Source organism: Paralichthys olivaceus, chromosome 23 (genome assembly GCF_024713975.1).
Source record: "Paralichthys olivaceus isolate ysfri-2021 chromosome 23, ASM2471397v2, whole genome shotgun sequence".
Taxonomy (NCBI): Eukaryota; Metazoa; Chordata; class Actinopteri; order Pleuronectiformes; family Paralichthyidae; genus Paralichthys; species Paralichthys olivaceus.
The window spans coordinates 4045520-4057988 of record NC_091115.1 but is presented as its reverse complement, the minus strand read 5'-3'; the positions used below and the strand labels follow the sequence as shown (position 1 = coordinate 4057988).

The window sequence follows — 12469 nt, the reverse complement described above, 5'->3', positions numbered from 1 at the left end:
CGACGATTAAAACCAGACACCACCTACTCTACATTCACTCATGTACGATTTGCATAAAATTGTGCATTGACCCTTTAATCTCAAATCTCAAAAAATGTTCTGTTTGTTCTGTATATATTCTTTCATCAACATGGTTCAGCTCCGGTTCACTGGGGGGGGGGGGGGGGGGCTTTCGTGACACCGAGGGCCGAATCCCGCAGCTATTTCCACAAAGCTCCAATAGCACATCTGCATCCAGTACAGAATTCATCTCCGTTCCAATTATCCCACTTATCTAAATAACTAAAAAAAAACAAAAGAAACATTTCAGGCAAATGAACGCACTGTTCATCTGAAGCTTCAGCACAATTAGGGGTTGTGGGGCTGATTCTTGAGTGTCACCATTAATGACATGTAGCCGATGCAACGCCCCTTGCAGAGGTTTTGATGCTTTGTCCACCAATCCACTAATACCATCACTTCACTTAATTACCCTCAATTAAGACACTATAAAAGAATTGCAAAGAATTGCTAATGAACTAATTTCGAGACGTGGAAACATTCAAAAGGGAGATCTTGGATTGAGGGCAATTAACCCCAGGCATGATAGATAAGCCACTTCACTCCCTCATGGCACACTCGCTTTACACGGAGAGAAAATGTGAGCTTCAAATGAAAATCCACCTAAAAAAGTACACGACAGCTCAATCAATACTTGCAGATTAATATTTTCTCTGTCGACCGTGATGAGGTGCACGACCTTGCGGAGTCAGGAAGCTCTCACATGTTACTATGTTGCATTGATGATATGTCAACTGGAAAATATGTCTATTTAAAAGTGAAATCTGCTTCATCCCCTTCACTGCTTCGGCAGATTTTGTCTTTCAAGCTAAACTGTTCAATATCAAACGTGAACTAAGCGATCAAAGCTGCGGTTTTAGATTATCTGGCCACTTCGAGAAAGGAAAAACTCAAGAGATCAAACATGAGACTATAATTTGCGTAAAATCGTCACACGGCAAACTTGAAGTGACGATAACATCCATTTGCAAACCTGCTTCAGTCCACCTGATGAATGTAAATAACAATATCAACCTCTTGCAGCTCTAATTTCATCTCCTCCCACCCCTGGGGGAAATATCTAACTTTGATAGTGGCTAACTACGAAATGTTGGTGCGTGGCAGGCGGTGTGCAAATTTGGTTTATCAGATGTTTTTGGTGCCTGCTGTGGAAACTGAACTGAACTTGTGGAGCAGAAAATGAAAAACCATTAGCTAAAAGTGGCTAAATTCTCTGTGGGGTGAAGGGGGAACTGCAGAGTTGGGTGATTTTTCATTTTGTTTTGTTTTTTTTGGTAGAGTGAGTGACACTTTACACATTAATGATTTTAATACAGAAGATACTTGGGTTGCACTTTAATGTGGAAACCATGGGAGTGTTATCCAGGCTGTGTCCCGGTTGGATACTGCTGAAACGCTGGATTTGCTTATGATAATGCAAATGCAGAATACAAAGACGAATAGCTCAGCAAATACTCACAGGCAGGTCACCAGATTTGTTGTAAAACATACTTCTAAACGCTGATGCACACAGAACAGGCTTCACTCGTTGTTGTGCCGAACTGTGAACAGGACCAAAAGCAAAATGAGCAAACGGGGGGAAGGATTGAGCGACATCTACATTTTAAATGAATGAACAAGCACGAGACGAAGAAAATGATGAAACGATCCCCTCGTGCTGATTTCTAAAGGCGAGTGGCCCGCGCCTCAAATTGTTGTGACAGTAGTTTGATCTGTTCCCTGGATGCAGATGCAGTAAATTGCCTTCCTCTCTATTGATTTGTGTATCATGTATTTCTGCTGCGGCCTCTCCTCTTCTGTTCTGGTGGCTCCCAGAGGTTTGCAGGAGCCGCTCGTCGTTAACCTTCCAAACCAGATTGTGACAAACTGGTCCCAGTCCAGTTCCTTTACCTGTTGACACGACACGTCCTGGATTTCTACATATTAAAGTTCTTATTAAAGCTCATTCAAGCTCAATGTTAAATTACTCTGCGTTCATTTCATCTGTCTTCAGAAAGCTGATGGATACAGACAAACTGGAGCAGTGCCACCAGACACCATAGGGGGCAGTGTAGCCGATAGTTCAAGCAAGTTGATCAACTTTTAAGAAGTTTATAACGTGGGCACTTCTGCCTCGTCCACCTCCACAGTCGCCATATTTGTTGCTGTCTCAACTCTGCACCGCCCCCTAGTGGATGCATTCCTTCATGCCGACGTAAAGGACACAGGGAGGTAAGTGGGCGGTGGAAGTTTCATTGTTTGAAATGGACGTGTCTCTTTCCATGCGTGAAGTAAATTAATGAACGAAGGATATTCTAAGACTTTACTCAGCTTCATTTGGGAATATCAGAACAAATTTGAATTTTTATGTTTCAATTTTAAGATTTAAAGATCCAAAGATCCAAAGTTCATTTTTAGAAATCGTTTTAATTCTGCTGGACCACCCTGACTATTCTAATCAAGCGATCAAAGTGACACCCCCCCCCTCACAAGACTTTACAAATGACTCCAGGGCAAAGAGCTGCTTCGAGGCAACAAGAGAATTATTTCATTCACCTGTGGCTTTTTTCTTTTTTTTGAGGTGAGTGAAGTCTCTCGACAGCCGCTCACATTGACTGACGGTCCAATCAATCGATATGCACTCGACTGCGGCAGGTTTCCACTGACTGCAGAAGGCAGCATTTAAGCAAAGAGAAGCAGTTATAAATGGAAGTTAATCAGTATTTTAACTGTAAGAGCTCGGAGAAGAGGAATCACATCAAGATGGAAGAAAGAAAAATACCATTTGGCCACGAAGACGAATCAATGCATGCACTTAAAGTCCAGGACCTGTTGCACTTTCACTTGCTCTAGTGAATGAGGCTATTTATAACTGTTCTGTACCTGTAACCTTTGCAATCACACAGTTTTATAAAAATAAAAAATGTCAGTGAGTGTTTGTTTTCTCAACTTTTACAGAATGGATCAAAATGACCTTTCAAGGATATCTATGTTTCAGAGGTTTTAAAAAAAGAAGTGTAAAGTCTTCCTTACTTTGTGTTGAAACCCATTTTATGTGCTGAACCGTTTCATTACTGTTTAATTCCGTCAATAGAAAGTTAGAAGTCCAAATGAAATATGAATATTGGTTTTTTTCTCTTTGTTTTACTATGAAAGCTACAGCTTGCAGGACATTCGAGCACTTTACGTCAAGCAGATAAACACAAATGTCTCACAGACGACGAGCTTCTTCGCTCTGAGCACAGGAACTAAATGCACAACAGATTTCAGCGGCAACACAGAAACAACGAGAGTACACGCAGGTCAATGACGTGACAGCTCCCTGCTGCCAGAAGAAGATTCTTCTTTTACATCCAATTACTCCATCGGCACTTTGATGCGTTTGCCTTTTACAGGACGACACATTAGACGACTTTGTTTGTTCGCTGCATCTTATTTTTTACTTCGGCGAGAGCGACTCCATTAAAAACTATGATTTTCCTCAACTAATTGCGGTGCACTCAAGACAGGCCTTTGAGGCTCGGCACGACGCATATGCTGCACTGGGTCCGCCCCTGGCCATTTAGGTGCCTGTCTACACACACACACACACACACACTCACACACACACACACACACACAGGAGTAATGAGCAGCATGTGTGCACATCCTGTGAGTCATGTGTTTCAGAATGAATAACTTTAGCATGCGGTGGGTGTTGTGACTGTCACCCAGCATGTTTGTTGGCTCAAGCCATCAGGTGTGATTCAGTCAAGAGAACATACGAGGGCTATTGTTGTGTCACGGTACCTGGAACATTCACATGAGCCATCAACACATTGTTTCTTGTCTCCAAGTTAAAATATGTAAAACTGCGTGACATCCGTCATCAGATGAGACGGAGACTCTCCTCCATCTTTACTTTCTTCTCAGAGCCCTGCTCTGCTTTGTATGCATGCGTTCCTACAGGAGCCATATTGTTAAATAATTCAAGTACAGTTCGCGTGCGTTTCCCAAACTCGAACCTGAGCCAGTTGATGCATTTTAATTGACAGTCAAAGTTCAGGATGGCACCGTTCACACTGTGCATAATGGCTTCGCTTTCTGGATTTGAAAAGTCTCGGCAGTGATGGGATGAAATGTGGAGCGACGGCACAGACGAGGAAACTGCAGTGGATGTTTTTTTCTCTTTCTCGTGAGAAGGGTAGTCATTAAAACAGAGTTGTTGTTACCTGCACATCAGTGTGGTGAGCGGACCCGGAGGAAGAGGCCTGATTGGTTTGGAAACTGGCTTTAACTCGGCCTCCTGTTTTGGGCAGATTGCTTCCCCCAGTAGATGTCAGTAAAACATTCCCATCCTCTCTTTATTTTCACAAACAATCTTTTCCCTCTGACAGGTTTTAAAAAAAATAAATCGAATGATGTCTAATCACACTAAGCCTTTTAATACCAGGCAGCCCGCTTTTCCAAAGCAGTGTCGTAATACATCACACAAGAGTTCTCCTGTCAAACAAGACTTAAAGCGGGTAAATCTCAATAAGTGCAAATCAGTCATGATAATAGGAGCCGTCCTCACAGAGCGGAGGCCTACATACACAATGTGTAGAGCCTGAGGAAGAGCAGGTCCTCCCTGTCATGTGTTCTGGGTTCATGTGCGGGGAAAGAAAAAGGAGAGAGGAACAAATCCTGGGCTATGTTGAAACATAAATTCAAATTCTTCTTCTTCTTTGTTTTCATTCAGAGTCTGTTACAACAAATGTGTTTAATTGAGCGTAAATGTTTGGTGATTCATTCTGTCGTGCTCCAAGATATTCAGAAAATGATTTGCCTTCCCTCCTGCTGGCGGGTCCAACCCCCAGCTCACTCCCTCCCCCCCCTCCCCCCCTTGTTTCACTGGAAATGGGATTTTCTAAGAATCGACATTATATTTGCACATTTTTTCGGCGGAGATGCTGCGCAGCTCTGTCTGTGGGGAGAGGATGAGTTTACTCTTCATGTAAAACGTGAAGCATGAACATGGTCGGTTATTAAATCTGTCAGAGGTGACTCCTGGGGCACGCCCCCTCCTCAGGTTTGCGCTCTCCTCGGTGCTGAAACCGTAAACTGCGCGTAAAGCTGCGTAAAGCTCGCACCTTTCCTTTCTGAATGGAAACGCGCACAAAACCTAGTTTTTGTGAAGCAAGTTCGAGAGCATGAATGAACTTGAGCTCTAAACATTAAATATATGTGTTTTTCTTTAAAGTGCGCACTTTGACTAAGTCCTAACCAGCAAAATGAGAGGATTCTCTTCGAGCACTGCGGGTCCGGTCCTGTGTGGTTTAATTGACGCATTGAGGAATAGATAAAGATAAGAAGCGAATGTTTTTATATTTGAAATTAAATCACGTGTTGCTGCCCTCGTGGTCAGACGCTGGAGCTGGTTTTCTCCCTGAATCTAAAAAGGCAAATAACGACGAATCATTAGCGTCAAAGAAAGTGCCTGCCTACTTCTTATTGCTCTCTCTCTCTCTCTCCCCCTTCCCTTATCTCTCTTTCTCACATCCACACACATACCTCCTCCCCCACTCTGCCTCGCACAGCCGAGGCGCTCTTCGTCTCCACAGCCCGTCTCCAGAAGCATGTCCCCAGACATGCAGCCGCGGTGCGATGAAGCGGACCGAGAGACACCACCAGCATGACCGCATGAAAGCAGGTAAGACACGGGAAGAATATTTTTCCTCTTCCTTATATGAAATGTTTCCTGTTTTGAATCAGACTGGAGATATTTACTCCTCGCACAGGTTTTTACCCGAAATCTCTCTGACCAGGACGCGGAGCGGGTCTGTTCTTAAACGGTGACAGGTTTTTTTTGTTGAGATGTTTTACTCACGGATCCTCGGACAGGAGGAGCTGGTTATTATTACCAGGGGTCGAACTTGAGACTTCTCAGATCCGGAGCTGTGTCTGTGTAACTGTTGCTCATATAAAGGCAGTGCGTAAAAAAGACCGAACATGTGAAGTAGATCCTCGCAGTGCGTTTGTGGGTGTGTTTTCTTCTAGATTTCAGTGGCAACAACGAGGAATTGTGCGTAACTTTCTGCTACAAAGAGAAAACAATAGAATTCTGTGCGGTTATGGTAAAAAGAAAGATGGAATATCGCGTAGAGGATGCGCAGTGGGGAAGCTTTGCATGGTGAGCACACGGGCTGCGAATTGCGTTAGCTCCGGACCTGCTTGTGCCATATGGCGCATCGTAGACAGAGGAGAGCAGAACTCAAGACTATTTGTGGTTGATTTCAAACTTTGAATTTTTTCCAAATGCCATCGTTGAATGTCATCGCCAGTTTCCCATCACCCACAGTTGATCTCGTCAAATATCAGGCGAATTAAGCGCTGTTAAGCATTAAGCTCTGGATTCTCTCAACCATTAAACGCTTCCAACAAATGTGGTTTGGTTATTTTTCCAAGGGAATGCCAAAAAATGGTTATCTGGTGATTTCTGCACCCGTGGCACCCACTCGTGCGCTTTGGATAAAAGCGTCCTTCACGTCGTTGCACCCCTGCCTTCATGTAATGGCAACTGGTTTAGTTTCTCAGAATCACTACGGAATCAAACTCCCTTCGTCTGTGTTGACACCCCTGATGTATACTGGTGCGTTTGGTGATGGAGACGCTGCAGATCTGTGCGAGTCTGCATTTGCCCAGAGGCACTTCCTTCTCTTGTCTCCTCATTTCGATCAATCGTGCTTGATTTCAGCGAACAGAAAAAAAAATACATGCCAAGAAAACAACCAAGTGATGCAATCATATGTACCTTAAGATCTGGAGACCTAAGAACGAGAGCTGAATTTGCGTCGCAGCCACAGACTACGTGCGTAAAAGCGCAACGCAACTGAACAGACCAGAGATTGCAGGTTGGTGGACTGTGTGGCTGTGCGTCTTATAGTTGGAGAGGTTTTACGCACAGAGTTGATCCCCCAAAACCATTCTGTAAATTGCGTGCAGTGATTCTGTTGCACAAAACTCAGAGGTAAAAGCCACATTTTCGATTTACGCCACACTCGTGGGATGCATTCTCCATTTTCTTAAAGAATCTGGATGAAAATTACAATTCAGTCGTCTTATTTGCGTGTGGGAATGAAAAGAGGAGCCAGAAACGCATGTTTGCTCCACCTATTATATGTGTCATGATAAATCAGTGCAGTGGGATGATGGTTTAATTCTAAATTTCAAGAGAAGGAGGGTTTTTTTTTTGCATTGGAACAGAGAAGAATTATGATGTGTATGAGGGTTGGATGGTGAAACAGATTATATGTTGAAGCCACATCTGTGCAGAGTGTTGTCATGTGGCTTTGTGCTGTGCAGTGGATGAATGAGTGCGGTGCCTTGACCTTGATTAAGTCTCTGGCAGTAATTGGTTTTGTTTGAGGAGATGGCAGGTAAACAAAAAGAGAGTCATGCTGCCTCTAGTTTCTGGTTTTGTTCTTGCACATTCATTCCCGGCTCCAACTTGCATTTGATTTGGTGTCTTGCCAACGAGAGGAGACACAGATTTGCTTCTTGCTTCTGTCTGGAATCCAGAAAGTTCGTCTTGCTTCAGACTTGCACTGCTGTTGTTGTTTTTGCTGGGGAGCAGCAGCAGTGATATAATCACAATCAACGTGACCACAGATAGAATTTCCACCTGGTGCTTTTTCAGTAAATGTTCATTTTTGGTGGATACTTCATCATCGGGTCCAATACCTGAACCAGAGGCTTTACACAAGAGTCATTTGTTTAGCTGTAGATAAAGCTTTGTGACAGCCTATTATGTTTCTATAGAAAACACAATTTGTGCGGCCACGAGAAAACCTTCTGGTTTCATAAATCACTCAACACAATCTCTAAACCTTTTATACCACAGCCAGAGTGAAGAACTACTTCTTTATGTTTGTGAACCAACAGTTATTAGTTGCAAAGAAACTGTGGAGTATATATATATATATATATATATATATATATATATATATATACACACACACTGAATAATCCCATTATAATCCTTGTGATAGAAAATGTAATCATCGTGTACAAATGGGAGAACAATTACAACAAGTTAAACAGTGCTCTATTTAGATTCATCTCTCACTTTCACTGTATCAAATTTACTACAACTTAACATCTTCAGTTTTATTTCAAGAACTGAGGCCGGTTAGTGAGAGAGCACTTTAATGACTTTTTTACATTACAGAAAAATATCAAGATCTTAAAAAGTGCTGGATACTAGTGAGCTCTTCATGAAACTGCCATATTCATCCATCCATCCATGCACCTGGGGGCTGGAGCCAATCCCAGCTGACATTGGGCAGAAGGGGGGGGGGGTACATGATGGACAGATTAGACTAGAGTATCACAGGGTCGACATAAAGAGATTCACACCTACGGCCCGTTAAGAGTCTCTCATCAACCTCTTTGGACTGTGGGAGGAAACCAGAGTTTTGAACTCGGATTCGAACCGAGAAGCACTTCCTTAGTTTCCCGCCCCGCTCCCTGTCTACTCTGGTCGCTCTCTTCTCCATGCCACTTCCCAGAAGTTGCTCAGACTTGTTGCGTTCCATTCCCAGTCGTCATCCTCGTTGACGTGCCGCTGTTGATGGATGAGGTTTGGATGCACTGTGACTAAACAGTTCTTTGATGGGTTTTTTCAATTTCTTCGAGGTTTACCGAGGTCAGACCTGTGGCTACGTCCTAACTATCGATATTACATTAGGGATGCAGATATTATACAGTGTGCGGGGATTTGTTTGTTGCACGTGGCCAGTGATTATGCGTGAATATTACCTATTGCTATGTTAAGTGTCGATCATCAGATTATGTGTCGCTCACAGATGAATTCAGTCGGTCGTTAGATTTGTTGCAGTTGTGTTTAAAAGTGATGTACGTCGCCCCCTGTGGTGAAAACCTGACAAACCTCACCGTTTCCTTTGACAGTGAAATAAACAGGATGTAAATCAGCTCCGTGCTCAACAGTTAAATGTAAATACAGGCCAAAATATTATTTACTAGCACAATGAGGATAGAGGGGAGTAGACTCATGTTTCGATGCCTCTATACTTTCCACCAGTGCACATTGCACACATGCTAAATCTATGTTTTTGGCAGCCGGGGAAACGGTGTTCGACTTGAGGTTGCTTATGTTTATAAAAACAAGTTAAATTTAGCCGGTGAGTTGCTTCGTTCCATGGACATAAGCTTCACGGATGAGCTGCACAGTGCACATTACTGAATCTGTGTAGCTGGCACACACAGAAAGGAATGTCTAATTATCACGCTTTCAACCACAGTAGGCGCCTATATTTGCACTGAGCTCCCGCTCTAATCGCTTTCTTTTTTTCCTACCTCGGCACACTTTTATTTATTTTATTCTTAAAATGCAATTAAAATGTTATTTTTTGCTCCGTGTGGGGATGAGCCAGGAAGTCCACGCACGCAGCGTCGGCCGCTTGTTGGAGAGAAGGTGTGATTGAGATGAGGCAGATGAACGGCTCTGCCAATGCGTGGAATGTTTTGTGGAGATGAAAAGAGGAGGGTTCTTACATAACGGGCGAACGTGTCTGGTACAAGTGTGCATCGGAGAGAAGGAAAGAGGGTCAGGATGAGGATGTAATTGACTAAATGCGGTTTTGAGAGCTGGAATGTCCTGTGAGAAACAGATTTTCACCTGCTGATAATGAATCTTCAGCTCTTGGGACAAAGGGCTGCTGTTCTGGTGGTTGTGCTGCTTATCAGATGCAGAGTGATTGCAGAGCTTTACAATAAGAAGTGTCACCGGACCACAGAGCGCATGGAGTGGCATTGATTGGTAAAGGATGGGCGGAGGGAAATTCCTCCTTAAGGTCATTATGTGGCAGACAGAGGGAGAGTTAGAAGAAACAAACCCAGAGTGAATGCATTTGTAACAAAAGGCCCAGAATCAATGGAGTAAGCACGACTTACAGCATCGAGTCAGCAGATTTCATCAACATACAAATGGATTCAGCGATTCCTGTAATTGCTCATAAAACCTATTTCTATGAAATCAGCCCAGCGTCTTTCTGAAGTCCACGTGGATCCACATCTCACGTGGTTCTGGAGTATTGTCCTGTGTTTGAAGAGCCTGACCTCTAGAAGAGATGGAATTGACATCTTTCATTCAAGTACAGATTTAACCACAGTGTTGAGCTCCTGAGTGAAGCAGCAGTGACGGCGTGAAGATAAAGTCACTCACGGCTCATAATAATAGTGGGAATAACGGCTCTTTAAAGGTGACTGGAGCTTATTGCTGGGTTCTTTTGCTGAGTCATTCAAAAGAACTGATCTGTTCTCTTTGTTTGTGGCTGGATTGCAAGAACTATATCTGTCCCTGACTGTCACTCGGGCCAGTGAGCCAATCAGAGACTTAAGGAGTGGAGGGTTCCAACAAAAAGAACCACTCAGTTTCCCTTTATTCACACAGAGGAGCCACTGGAACGTATTTGATTGTTGGCAAATGTGAAATATAATATTTCAGCACAATATGCAAACAAGCACCATTCCCATTGATTTGAACCTGATTTTACAGACGTTTCAGCCACTTGGAGGCAGCAGAAACAAGCTGCCAACATCATTTGGAGCCACAATGTTTGCTCGCTAGCTGCTAACTTTGTCTGTGTGTTTGGTGCCGGGCAGGTTTGTGGTTGGTTTTCAGAGAGCTTTTGCCTCTGAAACCACTCTCATAAAAACTCAATTAAAAAACTCAATTTAAAAACTCAAATACACATTAAACACACTGATAGGCCACGGCATTGAAGACGGTAACTGGTTTTCTTATTGCACAAGCCTCTGAATAAACAAATAAACTAAACTAAGCTCTGTGTAGAGATGTAAAATAGCAATGATAACGATAACAATGTAAACTATTGTAATAATGATAATATTTGTAGCAAAGAAGGATCACGGGGGATGTTTTCAGTTGTTCGGGAGGAGATGAGAAGACGCACAACTATGGGAGGGAGAAGATGCCAAGTTAGTGACATACATTAATATGATATGAATACATACAGATGGTGAGGGAGAAGATGGTGAGAGATGGTGCATCATGGGAAGTCCCCCGGCAGTCTCAGCCTATAGTAATATAACTATAATGACTGAAGGCGGGTTTGATCCAGCTTTGTGTTAAAGTGTCTTCCTCCAGGACCCAAACTGAAAGAGGGTTTCTCATGAGAGGAGCATATACGACTCTGCCTCCTATTCTGCCTCTGCCATTATACATCATTCTAGTAAATACATAGACTGTAAATCAATAGGAGTGCCATCAGCAATTACAGATCGTATTCATAATGCAATACATTAGATAACTACAAGGGCGCTCTGAGAGCACGTTCGTCCACCAAGGTTTATACCGCAATTAATCCCATTAATTATCCAGACTGTGGCGGCCCAGCGTTTTGTAATTTGTGCTGCCAGTTTCATAAAGAAGGCAAAAATGTATTTAACTCTTCTCATAATAACGTAAGAGATCTTTAACTTGGTGTTTGGCTTCATTGCTCCACTGTATATCCGTAAAGTTTTTACCATGCACAAAAACAGTCAGGCCTCATAGTTCCAGCTGCAGCTCTCTCTCTCATGTGAGAACTTTTCTTCCATTCTTTAGTTTGTGCACCTGTCGCCTGAGAATCTGTCATGTGAGAGTGACCTTCAAGGATTGAATGAATTTTGTGGGAGACGCTGCAGAGACAGTGGAAAGGAAAATTAAACTGTGTAAAACAACAAACTGCAGCTTACGTCAGCATTAAAGCAATCTGGTAGTGGCGCCTCATGTCAGGTCAGTGCGCCTGCTATGAAGCAAAACACGTCACCATGGTGATACTGAATTTCAGCCATAAAAGGGAAATTAAGATTTGTCTACGTTTGAGTGGCAGTGAAAGACAAGAACTGTGACATCACAGCCGGGCCTTGAAAAACACTCAAAAGACTTTACATTTTCTTTTAAATCAAGTTGCCTCTAAATTGTCCTTGGTGCTGCAGCTGAAGCCCCGTCCACCGCAGCATTGTTTTTAATCAGCAGAATAGAACCATACATTTCAATCAGTGTGGAAATCTGAACAGCAGCTGAACAGTTGTCGCAGCAGCGGCAGCGGCAGCAGTTGCGGTACGATTCTCACAATCTCTGGAGATCCTGTCGAATGTGCTCCGCTTCCAAAAGCCTCAGGTGCTCCTCTGTCTTGCCGCTCGATCATCCAGAAATAATGTCGGGCGGCCATTCCCTGTTCTTAATTACTCTCAGCCTCACTACCAGATAATTCCAGCCAGCTACTTCAAACTCTGGCTCTTCCGTTATCACCGGCTCCATAAAACATTCATTTTGCCTGTTTGCTCTTATTGGACCTTGGCAGGGAGGAGTCACTGTAGTTGCCAGTGGGTCTCAATCCTCCTCTATGATGGGAGATTTTAAGACAAATACATAGTGGGAATC

At 43.2% G+C, this 12469-nt stretch overlaps 1 protein-coding gene across 1 annotated transcript in view; it reads left to right on the top strand.

The window, feature by feature from the left end:
- The first annotated feature begins 5550 nt into the window (after positions 1-5550).
- Positions 5551-12469, top strand: part of chrm2a (cholinergic receptor, muscarinic 2a) — a 63241-nt gene continuing 56322 nt past the window's right edge. The window contains exon 1 of the mRNA XM_020092344.2: positions 5551-5710. The gene's annotated coding sequence lies outside the window, so the exon portion shown is untranslated. The remainder of the gene's footprint in view (positions 5711-12469) is intronic.